The sequence below is a fragment of the Schistocerca gregaria genome, chromosome 1 (assembly GCF_023897955.1).
Source record: "Schistocerca gregaria isolate iqSchGreg1 chromosome 1, iqSchGreg1.2, whole genome shotgun sequence".
Classification (NCBI taxonomy): domain Eukaryota; kingdom Metazoa; phylum Arthropoda; class Insecta; order Orthoptera; family Acrididae; genus Schistocerca; species Schistocerca gregaria.
In genome coordinates, this window is record NC_064920.1 from 1,196,736,851 (window position 1) to 1,196,752,046 (window position 15,196).

The window sequence follows — 15,196 nt, forward strand, 5'->3', positions numbered from 1 at the left end:
GTTCTCTGTTTATTATAATCATTATCTTACATCTATTCACATTGAAAGAGATCTGCCATTTATTACGTGAAGTGGAAATTTTTTCCAAGTCTTCCTGCATTTCCATAGGATCATTTGATGATGATACTTTTCTGCAGATGACAGCATCGCCAGTGCAAAAATTTCACAATGTTGGTGATCCTATCTGATATATCGTTTACGTATATTGACTATACTGTTTATGTATATTGACAAGGTATAATTAAACATCCTTTGGGCAAACTTAGTGTTGTTTTCATTTCTGAAGGTCACTCACATACCAGTATAATGAACTGCATATATCCAGAATGAATTTTCACTCTGTAACAATTTGTGGCTGATCTGAAACTTCCTGGCATATTTCAGCTGTGTGCCAGACCAAGACTCAAGCCTGAAACCTTTGCTTTTGTGGAGAAGTGCTCAACTAATAGAGCCATCCAAGCACAACCTATCTACCCTCAGAGCACTTGCCTACGAAATGTAAAGGTGCTTGTTTGGCACAGATTTAATCTGCCAGTAAGATTCAGGACTATAGGTAATCTCCAATTTTAACTGTATTTTAATAGGAATTTTTTAGTATTCAAATACTGACTGTTAATGATCAGATAAACTGTTAATTATGAGTTATATGTTACAATGTTTCAGTTCCAACCAAGCAAAAGATCCGAAACACCCATTAATTATTTAGTATGTTCTACATAGTCCATGAAACACCCCGAAACCAGCAAAATAGTTCACCTGAAGAAATCATTATGAATTTTCATATTTTGTAGTTATGTAAGCCTGACAGTAATTGAATTGCTGAACTTAGGTTATTAAATGCCTTCGCTCCAGATGTTTTCTGAAGTTACTTTACTGTCATTCAGAAGCATACTGCTTGACCATAAATATTGCACCATGCAATTTTGTTACTTTGGTCTCTTACAGAAAAATATCTCCAAAAATAACTACATTTTTATTCATTGTCAACAACACACAACTACACAAATTTTAATGTGAAATTTGTATAACTCACTTTTTTACAGTATATCACATTTACATAATATTTGAGTACAGGAATGTGGTTAAAATCTAACAACAAACTTGGAGCTGTACATGTGTCATGGTTTCAGTGTTGATACGGCCTGCACAGTGCAGCAATTTAGCACTCTGTAGTGCAGACCTATTAACTTTTACTGAAGCAACAAATATGTTCCAGCCTCTGAGTGACATCCCCACTGCACAGAGCTATCAGTATGTGTAACAGAATGTTACAAGATGGAACTCTGGGATGTCTATTACAGTGACAATGGTACCAGTTTGTTTAAAATTGCTGTCATTTTTAATGCCATGAAGAGAAGCATTGTAAAGAAGTTTTCTCATTGTACCCAAAAACAAGGTGAAAACACTGTTTTCTGTAGGTGAATTCCACTCTATTAGAAATTTAATAGTGTCTGTTGTGGAACATATCATTTGCTTACTAGGTATGACATAGCAACAGTATTGGTTTAAGAGTTATGTTAAATATCATCCATTCTTACTGACAGTAGCACTAATTTTTCTCCAGTCTGAGCAAACATCAGTTAAATGCCCAAATTTTGTTGTTTCTATGTATCTGTAGCAGTTTCATTTCACGATATTCAAACAAACTGTTTTCTCATTCACCTTACACTGAGCTTATGAGATTTCTAAAGCACTTCACACTGTGGAACGAACATGATTGTGTGTAAGATGACACTGATAGTAATGGGTGACAGACACAGATAGAACTTGACACCTCCAAGAATCAAATCAAGCAAGCAGAGTCAGCAAATCCTTAGTGCTTACAAAGTATTTGGTTGATTATTATGTATGGCATGTGCTGGAATGCCAGGCAATGAAGAACAAGAAAAGTATTTCCCTTGAAGTGCATATGTAAAATGAGTGGTTTCCATGATTGGTCGAGCTGGAAGCCCTCGTCCTGGTTGAGCAGATTGTCTGCTAATTGTATTTCCACAGTTTCCATGACCATTGAGTACCAGTAGTATGAGGCTGTGGCCAGCTTCTTAACTTTCCCTCATTCCATTGAATGAACAATGGAAATAAAATGTCCAGCCATGGCATATTTGCTGAACCGTAGTATGGGAATTTATCCCTAATGTTCAATGGTACATTATATTACAGAGTGTATTGTTTGACCTATGTACCTTTTAGCACATGCACAAGGAATATTGTTTGTATGCACCTTTTGTAAAAGATTATCCTCTAAACATCACAGATGAGCTGTTATCTTGGCTGGTGAAACGAACGTCACATCCACTTTATTCTTCTTCATTATTCTTTCAATTTTTGAAGAAATATTTCCCACATATGTTATAAAGGCTGTAGTACTCACATCTCTTTGTTCTCGTTCCTCTTCTGAATGGCCTGGTGCTTTCACTTTCAGAGCTCTCTTAATTTGACTTTTTGTATATCCATTTGTAGGAAATATTTCTTCCAAATGTACCATTTCACTCAGTAGGCTACCAGCATCTGATACTACATGAACCTTGTGTACTTAAGTTTTAAATACACTCAAAGTTCGTGAAAGATGGCGGCAGCTAGAGGTGTGGAAGTATAAATCAGTATGGGTGCGCTTACGGTAAACACGATGTCCTAAAAACCTCTCTCTCTTTTTCCGTACTAATACAGACAGCCATTTGTTTCCTATTCCATTGTAAGCACCCACATGATTTACCAACTGACCTGCCTACACTGTTACGCTTTCTATTTGGGAATGACCAGCAACAAACTGTCCATTCGCATGAATGGACACAGGCAGACAGTGTTTGTTGGTAATGAGGATCACCCTGTGGCTAAACATGCCTTGGTGCACGGCCAGCACATCTTGGCACAGTGTTACACCGTCCAGGTTATCTGGATACTTCCCACCAACACCAACCTATCCGAACTAACTCCGGAGATGGGAACTTGCCCTTCAATACATCCTTTCTTCTCGTTATCCACCAGGCCTCAATCTCCGCTAATTTCAAGTTGCCGCCACTCATACCTTACCTGTCATTAAACATCATCTTTGCCTCTGCACTTCCGCCTCGACTGACATCTCTGCCCAAACTCTTTGACGAAGCAACCGCCGGTTGCGAAAGCTTGTAATTTTGTGTGTGTGTTTGTGTGTTATTTTATTGTGCCTGTCTACCGGTGCTTTCCCCCTTGATAAGTCTTGGAATCTTTGTTTTTAATATATTTTTCCCATGTGGAAGTTTCTTTCTATTTTATTTACATCATTAATTTGAACCCAACAATTACGTTTGTTATTGTCTCTGTTGCATTTCGAAATCTTTTCTATCATCTTATTTCTCTTTTTGTTTGTACAAGAAGTTTCACTTTGTATTCATCTTCCCTTTTTCTGTAATCTACCATACATTTTATCCTGCCTAATTATACTCAATAATACGTAATTTACTTCCAAACCATAACCTAAAAACTTTTAACGCTTTCAACATTACCGCTGCTATAAAATCCACTGTTCCAAGTTTACAAACATTTCGTGTAAACTCGTGAATACTATTTCACAGCTTCAGTTCCTTTCGCCCATCTCAGCTATTTCCAACAACTTTCGTTTTATTTCCATTCCCATTTTTCCCACATAACCGATCATTTTTTAGCAGCTTCCCAGAGGTTTAAACGTTATTATTTCTTCGTCAAACAATTGTTAGCCTCATTTTGATAATCTGCCAATACATAAACAGTCCTTTGAATACATTTACACGCAGTTTTTTCAAAATTTTTCCTGCATTTCCCCACCCTTTAACGTGTTTTGGAGACAACACAACTACCTAAGCTTTGCACCCATTGTTGTTCACCAACCTAAGTTCAGCACAGTATCAACATAGCTCATCTCAAACCAACACTTTTTCGACTTTTTTCACACCTTTATCTCTCCCTATATAAATTTCTATTTATTTTCACTTTAACCTCATATTACCCTTTCCACCTTCTAATACCATGTCAACCTCACAACATCCCTACAACGACCCCATTAAATTTTATTTACATTCCCTCCGCAAAGATGCCTTCACCCTAGCCAGATTACGCTCCCATATTTTATTTATTTACTCAGGCTTGTCTGACATTTGGCATTACCCCCCAAAGGCCTCACAAAGTTCCCATCTCTGGCTGCAATCCTTCTTTCCATCAGTCCTTATACCAGTTCCAAACTGGAACAAACCTATACATCGACTCGGCCAATGAACACACCCGTCAACTCCTATCCCAAATCAAAGTCCTCAATCTTTCCTCTCCCACATCCACACCGGCTGTTCATAGCATCCTCCTACAGGCCAAACGCAAATTAGAACAGCATGCCACCCTAATCCTTCACCTATACATCGACTCGGCCAATGAACACACCCGTCAACTCCTATCCCAAATCAAAGTCCTCAATCTTTCCTCTCCCACATCCACACCGGCTGTTCATAGCATCCTCCTACAGGCCAAACGCAAATTAGAACAGCATGCCACCCTCCACCTCAAAAAACTATCCAATCTCCTGGTTTCCCACCTCCGGAAAGGCAACTCACTCACCCTCCACAACCTTTCCAACAAAACTCAACCTCCTCTCAATGCACACAAACCCAGTCTCTCCCATCTACTCAATTTCCCACTTCCAGCTCCACTCCCCCCAACACCTCAAAATTCTAGTCAACACAATCTGGAATAACAACACCCCAATTCAGTATTAACCTTTCCCCCAAACCTCTCTCCCAATCCCAAACCCCTGTCCTATCCAAAGGCCTCACCTCCAGCCCCACTCCCAGATTCAACCAAACTGCCCTTGTCAAAGATTTAATGTCCTACACTCGTAGTCTCTGCTGGAAATATCACTTTGCCACAAAGAAAAATAATCCTGATCCCACTCCTAATGATCCAACTCCCCAAGACACTATCCAAATTGAACCCTGCCTGGAACAGTTCCGTCCTCCATCACAGCAGGACCCACCTCCTCTTCCTCAAAATCACCCTCTCCAAACCCTCCAGGAATTTCTCACTTCCAGCCTTGCCTCCCAATCTTTCTTGAAAAACCTTAATCCTACTCCCAACATCACCACAGCCGAAGCCCAGGCTATCCGTGATCTGAAAGCTGACCGATCCATCATCATTCTTCCAGCTGACAAGGGTTCCACGACCGTGGTACTTCATCGTCGGGAGTATGTGGCTGAGGGACTGCGTCAGCTTTCAGACAACTCTACATACAAAGTTTGCCAAGGTAATCCCATCCCTGATGTCCAGGCGGAGCTTCAAGGAATCCTCAGAACCTTAGGCCCCCTACAAAACCTTTCACCTGACTCCATCAAACTCCTGACCCCACCGACACCTCGCACTCCTACCTTCTACCTACTTCCTAAAATTCACAAACCCAAACATCCCGGCCGCCCCATTGTAGCTGGTTACCAAGCCCCCACAGAACGTATCTCTGCCTACGTAGATCAACACCTTCAACCCATTACATGCAGTCTCCCATCCTTCATCAAAGACACCAACCACTTTCTCGAACACCTTGAATCCTTACCCAGTCTGTTACCCCTGGAAACCATCCTTGTAACCATTTATGCCACTTCCCTATACACAAATATCCCGCACATCCAGGGCCTCGCTGCAATGGAGCACTTCCTTTCACACCAATCACCTGCCACCCTACCTAAAACCTCTTTCCTCAGCACCTTAGCCAGCTTCATCCAGACCCACAACTTCTTCACTTTTGAAGGCCAGACATACCAACAATTAAAGGGAACAGCCATGGGTACCAGGATGGCCCCCTCATATGCCAACCTATTTATGGGTCACTTAGAGGAAGCCTTCTTGGTTACCCAAGCCTGCCAACCCAAAGTTTGGTACAGATTTATTGATGACATCTTCATGATCTGGACTCACAGTGAAGAACAACTCCAGAATTTCCTCTCCAACCTCAACTCCTTTGGTTCCATCAGATTCACCTGGTCCTACTCCAAATCCCATGCCACTTTCCTTGACGTTGACCTCCATCTGTCCAATGGCCAGCTTCACACATCCATCCACATCAAACAAGCAACAGTACCTTCACTATGACAGCTGCCACCCATTCCATATCAAACGGTCCCTTCCCTTCAGCCTAGGCCTTCGTGGCGAACGAATCTGCTCCAGTCCTGAATCCCTGAACCATTACACCAACAACCTGAAAACAGCTTTCGCATCCCGCAACTACCCTCCCGACCTGGTACAGAAGCAAATAACCAGAGCCACTTCCTCATCCCCTCAAACCCAGAACCTCTCACAGAAGAACCCCAAAAGTGCCCCACTTGTGACTGGATCAGACTCTGAATTTGGCTCTCCAGCAGGGATACGACTTCCTAAAATCCTGCCCCGAAATGAGATCCATCCTTCATGAAATCCTCCCCACTCCACCAAGAGTGTCTTTCCGCCGTCCACCTAACCTTCGTAACTTCTTGGTTCATCCCTATGAAATCCCCAAACCACATTCCCTCCCATCTGGCTCCTACCCTTGTAAGCCCCCCCGGTGTAAAACCTGTCCTATGTACCCTCCCACCACCATCTACTCCTGTCCTGTAACCAGGAAGGTGTACACGATCACAGGCAGAGCCACGTGTGAAAGCACCCATGTGATTTACCATCTGACCTGCCTACACTGTGACGCTTTCTATGTGGGAATGACCAGCAACAAACTGTCCATTTGCATGAATGGACACAGGCAGACAGTGTTTGTTGGTAATGAGGATCACCCTGTGGTTAAACATGCCTTGGTGCACGGCCAGCACATCTTAGCACAGTGTTACACCGTCCGGATTATCTGGATACTTCCCACCAACACCAACCTATCCGAACTCCGGAGATGGGAACTTGCCCTTCAATATATCCTTTCTTCTCGTTATCCACCAGGCCTCAATCTCCGCTAATTTCAAGTTGCCGCCACTCATACCTCACCTGTCATTCAACATCATCTTTGCCTCTGCACTTCCGCCTCGACTGACATCTCTGCCCTTACTCTTTGCCTTTAAATATGTCTGCTTGTGTCTGTATATGTATGGATGTGTGTATGTGTATGTGTATGTGTATGTGTATGTGTATGTGTATGTGTGTGTGTGCGTGCGTGCGCGCGAGTATATACCTATCCTTTTTTCCCCCTAAGGTAAGTCTTTCTGCTCCCGGGATTGGAATGACTCCTTACCCTCTCCCTTAAAAACCACATACTTTCATCTTTCCTTTTCCTTCCCTCTTTCCTGACGAAGCAACTGCCAGTTGTGAAAGCTCGTAATTTTGTTTGTGTGTTATTTTATTGTGCCTGTCTACTGGCGCTTTCCCGCTTGGTAAGTCTTGAAATCTTTGTTTGTAATATATTTTTCCCATGTGGAAGTTTCTTTCTATTTTATCTATTCCATTCTAAGTTTGATATTTTCTTGATGGAGTTTAGATGTTCAAGAAACTGGATTAGGTTGTCCTCACCATGGGTCAAACTACGAACCTGTCATCAACAGGTTAAAACTGAAGAGTGGAATCCGTTTTCTTCAGAATCTTCTGCAAATATATTAGCTACTCAAATATTTAGCCTCATTGTTGAGACCTTTTGTAGGTCTATGTGAACATAATTTCCATAATTCACCAGATTTTATCAGTAGGTTAAAAACTTTGAAACATAAGTAATATGATTTCGAGGTCAGCTTTGACATTGTTTACCTGTTCACAAAACTACCTACTCTTGACACTCTGTCACTGAATAGCAGACGTAACAGCATTATTTAATCATGTGCTAACCTCCAACTACATTTTATTTGATAACCAATATTTTGAACACACTGATGATGTTGACATAGGCAGTCCTCTGTCACCCAAGATGACAGAGTTATTCACAGAGGATTTTGAAGACAAAACACTTCACTCTTCAGTTTGAAAACTAACAGTCATCCGAAAATATGTGTATGACACATTCATAGCTCAGCTCCATGGTGAGGATAACCTGATCCAGTTTCTTGAACATTTAAACTCCATTCACGAAAATATCAAATTTACAATGGAATGGGAAATGATGTCTAATGTTTCTGGATGTATTAGTTCGGCAGGGGGGGGGGGGCAGAATATGGGTTTTTAGAACATTGGATCTACCATAAGCCCACATATACAGATTTATACTTCCATGTCTCTAGTTGCCACCATCCTTCGCAAACTATCAGTGTACTTGAAACTTTGGTAAACAGGCTACTGAGTGAAATAGTACGCTTGAAAGAAATATTCCCTACAAATGGATATACAAAACATCAACCCATGAGAGCTCTGCAAGTGAAAGTACAAGACCATTCAGAAGAAGAGCAAGAACAAAGAGATGTGAGGTCTACAGCATATGTGGGAAATATCTCTTCAAAAACTGCAAGATGAATGGAGAAGAATTAAAGGGATGTGATCTTTGTGTCACTACCTAAGACAGCAGCTCTTCTAGGATATGTGAAGGATGATCATCTTTTATAAAAGTTGCATATATATAAAATTCCTTGGTGTGGTAAAAGGTGGTAAAAGGTACATAGGACAAACAATACACACTATAATAAAACATTCCACTGAATATCAGGGATCATTCGCCTACTATAGCCCAACAAATTTGCAGTTGCTGAACATTCTATTTCCTACTAGCCAATCCATGGATTAAAGGGAAGTTAAGATGCTAGCCACCGCCTCATCCTATGTGTATTCAATGGTCAAGGAAACTGTGGAGCTACAATTAGCAGAGAATCTGCCCGACTTAGACGAAGGTTTCCAGCTCAACAAATCATGGAAACGCTCGTTTCACATCTGCACTCTGAAGGGAAATCTTTTCTTGTTCTTCAATTCCTGTCATTCCCACACATGTCATCCATATTAATCATGCAAACACTTTGTAACACTGTGGATTTGCTGATTCTGCCCTTGCTTTGTTTTTATTCTTAGAGGTGTAAAGTTTTACCTATGACTTATGCTTGTTATTAACAGTGTTATTTTTAACATATGCGTGTGCACTTCACAGTGCTGAATGTATTAAAAATTCCGTAAGCACTTCACCTTGAGAACGGCTGAAAGGCTGTCAGCTAAAATATCAGTACAAGAGTTGCTAATATCCTGGATGCACTCCCAACAAATGATGGAATACTCAAGACTCTATTCATCCAGTGTTTCATAATGAGAACATTTAGTGACAACTAACAACATCTAAGCAAAATTCTGAGCCCTTTCTAAATGCATCACAGAACGTGGGTATCGTATCGGAAGCTTGCATGCTCTGTAAAGTATGTCAGGAAGCAATCTGTGGCAGAGCCGACAACAGAGTACAATACTGATACAGGCACAAGTGTTTCTGAGCATATGATTTAGTACACATTGTTAAATATGGTACTTCCTAGGATCCCATGAGATTCTGGCAGTAATCAAAGGCAATATGACAGCTGTTTGATGTCTTCTCCGACAGGGATATCGTCTTACAAGCAGGGTAACTGTACTTGTCACAAGACCAGAACCGTGCAACAGTGGTTTGAGGAATACATCTGAAATCACAATGTCTTTGCTGCCAAAGTCACATGATCTGAACTAGATGGAACACATCAGGGACACTATTGTAGTGCCAGCTCTGCAGCCACATACCACTGACCTACCATTTACTGAAACTGCATGTCCTAAGCCTAACAATCTGGTGCCACATACCCATGGACACTGACCAAGTACTTTTCCAATCCATACCGCGTATAACTGCTGCTGTACTGCATTCCAAAGCTGGTGTTAAGAATGTTTAGGGACCTCACTGTCATTCTTGTAGAGCTTCACACCACAACAACCAGCACAGTGGCAGTGAGCATAAACACACTGTGATATGTACAATTCTGTGTGTTGTGTCATTAATTGATTTAGTATTCCATGCTTCATGTACTGATTCCCTCATCAGATGTACCTATATGTGTAAGTATTAATCTAATATGTATTTTATTTATTTATTTCCATCCATCTGGCAATAAATCATTAACTCTCTCTCTAATGTTAACCACATATTTTGGTAACACCAACACAGTATTATGTCAGTACAACCACGCCGGCTCGTCACACCATATCGCATCACAGCACATGGGCTAGTTTCTTCTGTGTCATCTGCATCACGTTTGAAATAACAGACTCAACAATAAATGCAGAACCAGCTGCAAACAGTGGAATCAGCAAAATCTCTAACAACCCCCCTCCCCCCCCCCCCCCTGCTCTGGCAGCATAACACTGTATTACGGTTAGTGCAACTGGAAAGCCGGCATGTGATAGCACAGATATCATCAGATGAAACCCAATACAGTTATGTCGGCACAGCACTAAATGAAGATGTAGCTGCAGAAGTGCAAGACCTCCTCTCTGCACCACCAAACATTGAACAATTTGCCTCAAAAACACTTTTGTGATATTCCTATCCCAATCAGAGATGAAACGATTGGAAAAACTTCTACAAATGTGAGAATTCGACAATCTCACTCAATCCCAGCTTCTGTGTCGTCTATGTACGCTGGCGAGTAATACAGTCAATGCTGACATGCTACGAAACATCTTGTTGTCATGCCTACCTTCTGACGCTCAGAAAATTTTAATTGTTTGTGTCAGTGACTTAAACACACTAGCACAGACAGTAGACAGGTTAGTGGAAATGTATCCGTCTAGAGTGTGTCAACAACAGTTTCACAACAAGATAGAGTGCCTGTAGTGACTGTTTCATCCCTCAGGCACAGTTAACTGAACTGGCTATACAAATCACTACAGCGCAAACGACACATACTTGTCCTGGGCTACATCACTGATTATCGGGAAGCCACAATTGATCACCTGGCATGCCAAATATCTGCTGCTACCATAAGAAGTTTGGCAGTGATGACCGGAAATGTATGACACGATGCAAATGGAAACACAACACAGAGGAATAGCTGCAGCAGCTTCTCCTGGTAATAGCAGATACCACCTTCTCACCACGGACTGTGACAAAAAGTACATTATGTTGTAGACAAAGGGCTGGAAGTGTCACTGTACCCGACAACCAAATAACCATGTCACAACTGCAATAATTACTGCCTATTCACCACCAATGACTCCCAGATCAGAACATATGGTTGTGTCACACTAATACTTAATCTCAGATTATGTAGCAGATTCGAATGGCAGTCTACAGTTGCAGATGTGTCGCAGCCTATTCTGGGAGCTGATTTCTTATTTTCTTACAACCTGGTCCCCGACCTAAGACATCAGCAGCTGACAGAGTCTACTACTAATCTGGACAGCTGAGGAAAGGTATGCTGTCTCACTCAGACAACAGTACACACAACTTCAAGAGATTTCGGGAGATTCTCCACATATAAACTTGCTACAAAAGTTCCCCCAAGATCACAAAACAATCACACACCCTGGCGCCAGTGAAGCACACCACACAACACCATATCCTTACCATAGCAGGATCACCAGTCTACACACATCCTCGACACAAAAATTAAAACTCATGAACCAGGAATTCTGTAGCAAGCTGACAAAAGGCACCTGTCCCGCTTCTGGTAGCAGTTGGGCAGCCCATATATGTGTGGAGCCAAAGAAGGATAAAGGGTGGTTGCCCCTGTTGTGATCCACCAACTCAATGCAAGTCAAGTATTCCCATCCTGTTACAACTAGGGTGCTTCTATCATCGATTTATATGCAACCACGCACTAACAACAGCCCAATGAATGAACTTCTGAATGGTGCACCAAAGCCCAATAATAAGGTGCAAAGGGCTGACAAAACGGATACTGCTTTCCAAGCTGTAAAAACAGCAGTATCTGAGGCTACACAATTAGCTCATCCAGTATCACACACCCCACTTGTGTTCATGGTATATGCATTAGCTGGCATCATATTTCAGCAACAAGTGAAACATGGTTGGCAGGCACTCACAAGACATATGCTTTCAACATGAAACCAGAGAAAGCATCTCCAAGACAACTTCAACATTTGGACTATATTAGCCAGTTTAACACACACACACACACACACACACACACACACACACACACACACACACACACACACACACACACACTATGTGCAAGGAAAATAAAAAATGTCAGCTGAAACACACTCACGTTTTGAAGCTATAACCACTGCAACTGATTGTGAGGTCATAGCTCAATCCCAGCAGCAAAAAAAATCAGCTATGCTCGTTACTGGATAACTCAGCAGGATTGATGCTACAATGCATGATTCTGCCAGAAACAAATGTTGTATTGAACTGTGATGTATCTGGCACAAAACCATGACCATTCATACCTCACCAGTTTCGATCACAAGCAATTGCAGAATCTGGCTCATGGTGAAATTAATCAAACAGGTTTTTTTTTTTTTTTTTGGCCATGAATTGATGCAAACTGTAAGAAATTTGTAAGAAACTGCATGGAGTGCCAGAAAATAAGATAGCTTGGCATGTTAAGGGCACATTTCTGCCTACGAGTCGACACTTTGAACATGTTCATGCAAATATTGTGGGGCTCAGAAGACTACAACTACTGCCTCATGGTTGTGGATCGATTTTCAAGATGGCCTGAAGCTTTCCCTACAAAAGACATTACAGCCGAGATGGTAGCACAAACATTTTTCTGTGGACAGCCTCTTCAATAATTTAAGCAAATACTGACGGCATAGAAACAGGTCTAAATTTGTCTACATTATCCCTTTCTCCCTTTTTATAAAGTGGCTTTACTACTGAGTACTTTAATCGTTCGGGAAACTGATCACTCTTAAAGGAAAAATTACCGATATTGCTATGTACGGAGCTACCATTCTCCTCTATCACCTTATTTCTACTACATAACTGAATATAGTCAAGCACTTACAAAAACAGTGTGGCACACTAATAGACAAGTTACAGGCTGGTATTCACACAGCAGGTAGTCCCCCTATAGTACATGGTACATCCCTGCTCCGATTCTGCCCGTTTCTCAGCGTCACAAGTATGACTCCAAATCGAAAACATAAACTATCATTTCTTACTGACAAGCAAGAGGAAAACGTGAAATTTAAAAGTCAAGCAAATGCAGGAGCTGGGATTTTATCAAACTTTATGAGGTGCAACACAATGCCGCACAGGAGTCGCAGAACTCTGAATTGTGCAGTCCAGTTGGCAAATGTGCCAATGATGTGACATATGTAAGAGACAAATACTGCACCAGTTCAGTCAAAGGCTGTTAAAATTCATTCTCCTAGCCAATTTGAAAGGGGTTTTAGGAAATTTCCCCCACTCAAAACACACTTTGTTCATGTTCCATTATTGCCAGTCAATGTTCAAACACATAAAACATGGACCACAATAACTACATTAATGTGATCAGCTGAAAAGCTAGATTTCGGGGGAGGGGGGGGGTTTATAATGTTATCTAGGCTGAACAAGTATTTCTTAAAGTTTATGTTTCTCTACTTCAAGGAGTATTAAAGTGACACGTTTTGATTGATATCCAACACTATTTTCTCATTCACTCTAACTTTTTTACATTTCAGATTAGTAATATTCAGCATCAACCAAAAATGTTGGAATCTGAATATTCTTTATATTTTTTTAATATGCATGGATACCCTGAATATTATCATACCAGGATGTAATTTCAAATCACTAGAACATACTGTTTAGGTATCAAAGTAATTATCTAGAAACTACTGAGGGGATAACTAACAGTGTTTGAAAAACATTGAGTTTTGTGTACTTTCTGTCAAATCTAATTCGTAAGGCACAACATATTTTTAAAGACAACAAATTAGTTATGTCAAAATTGTTGTAGGACAGTTCTGGTAGAAGATAATCCTATTACAAGCCGGTGTGCAGTACACATACAGACATGTGCACACGTATGCCCCTAAATGGTACCGGATGGACTAAGAGTGCCTTGCTCGATTTTGGCAGTTGGACAAGTTTGTGGTGGGGGAGCTAGGGGAGACTGGGGAGCTAGGGGAGACTGGGGAGCTAGGGGAGACTGGGGAGCTAGGGGAGACTGGGGAGCTAGGGGAGACTGGGGAGCTAGGGGAGACTGGGGAGCTAGGGGAGACTGGGGAGCTAGGGGAGACTGGGGAGCTAGGGGAGACTGGGGAGCTAGGGGAGACTGGGGAGCTAGGGGAGACTGGGGAGCTAGGGGAGACTGGGGAGCTAGGGGAGACTGGGGAGCTAGGGGAGACTGGGGAGCTAGGGGAGACTGGGGAGCTAGGGGAGACTGGGGAGCTAGGGGAGACTGGGGAGCTAGGGGAGACTGGGGAGCTAGGGGAGACTGGGGAGCTAGGGGAGACTGGGGAGCTAGGGGAGACTGGGGAGCTAGGGGAGACTGGGGAGCTAGGGGAGACTGGGGAGCTAGGGGAGACTGGGGAGCTAGGGGAGACTGGGGAGCTAGGGGAGACTGGGGAGCTAGGGGAGACTGGGGAGCTAGGGGAGACTGGGGAGCTAGGGGAGACTGGGGAGCTAGGGGAGACTGGGGAGCTAGGGGAGACTGGGGAGCTAGGGGAGACTGGGGAGCTAGGGGAGACTGGGGAGCTAGGGGAGACTGGGGAGCTAGGGGAGACTGGGGAGCTAGGGGAGACTGGGGAGCTAGGGGAGACTGGGGAGCTAGGGGAGACTGGGGAGCTAGGGGAGACTGGGGAGCTAGGGGAGACTGGGGAGCTAGGGGAGACTGGGGAGCTAGGGGAGACTGGGGAGCTAGGGGAGACTGGGGAGCTAGGGGAGACTGGGGAGCTAGGGGAGACTGGGGAGCTAGGGGAGACTGGGGAGCTAGGGGAGACTGGAGAGAGCTAGGGGAGACTGGGGAGCTAGGGGAGACTGGGGAGCTAGGGGAGACTGGGGAGCTAGGGGAGAGACTGGGAGTAGGGGAGATGGGAGCTAGGGGAGACTGGGGAGCTAGGGGAGACTGGGGAGCTAGGGGAGACTGGGGAGCTAGGGGAGACTGGGGAGCTAGGGGAGACTGGGGAGCTAGGGGAGACTGGGGAGCTAGGGGAGACTGGGGGAGCTAGGGGAGACTGGGGAGCTAGGGGAGACTGGGGAGCTAGGGGAGACTGGGGAGCTAGGGGAGGACTGGGGAGCTAGGGGAGACTGGGGAGCTAGGGGAGACTGGGGAGCTAGGGGGAGACTGGGGAGCTAGGGGAGACTGGGGAGCTAGGGGAGACTGGGGAGCTAGGGGAGACTGGG

General features: G+C 43.2%; 1 protein-coding gene across 3 annotated transcripts in view; it reads right to left on the minus strand.

The window, feature by feature from the left end:
* Window positions 1-15,196, minus strand: part of LOC126284647 (maternal embryonic leucine zipper kinase-like) — a 401,036-nt gene that overhangs the window by 287,768 nt on the left and 98,072 nt on the right. The window lies entirely within an intron of this gene.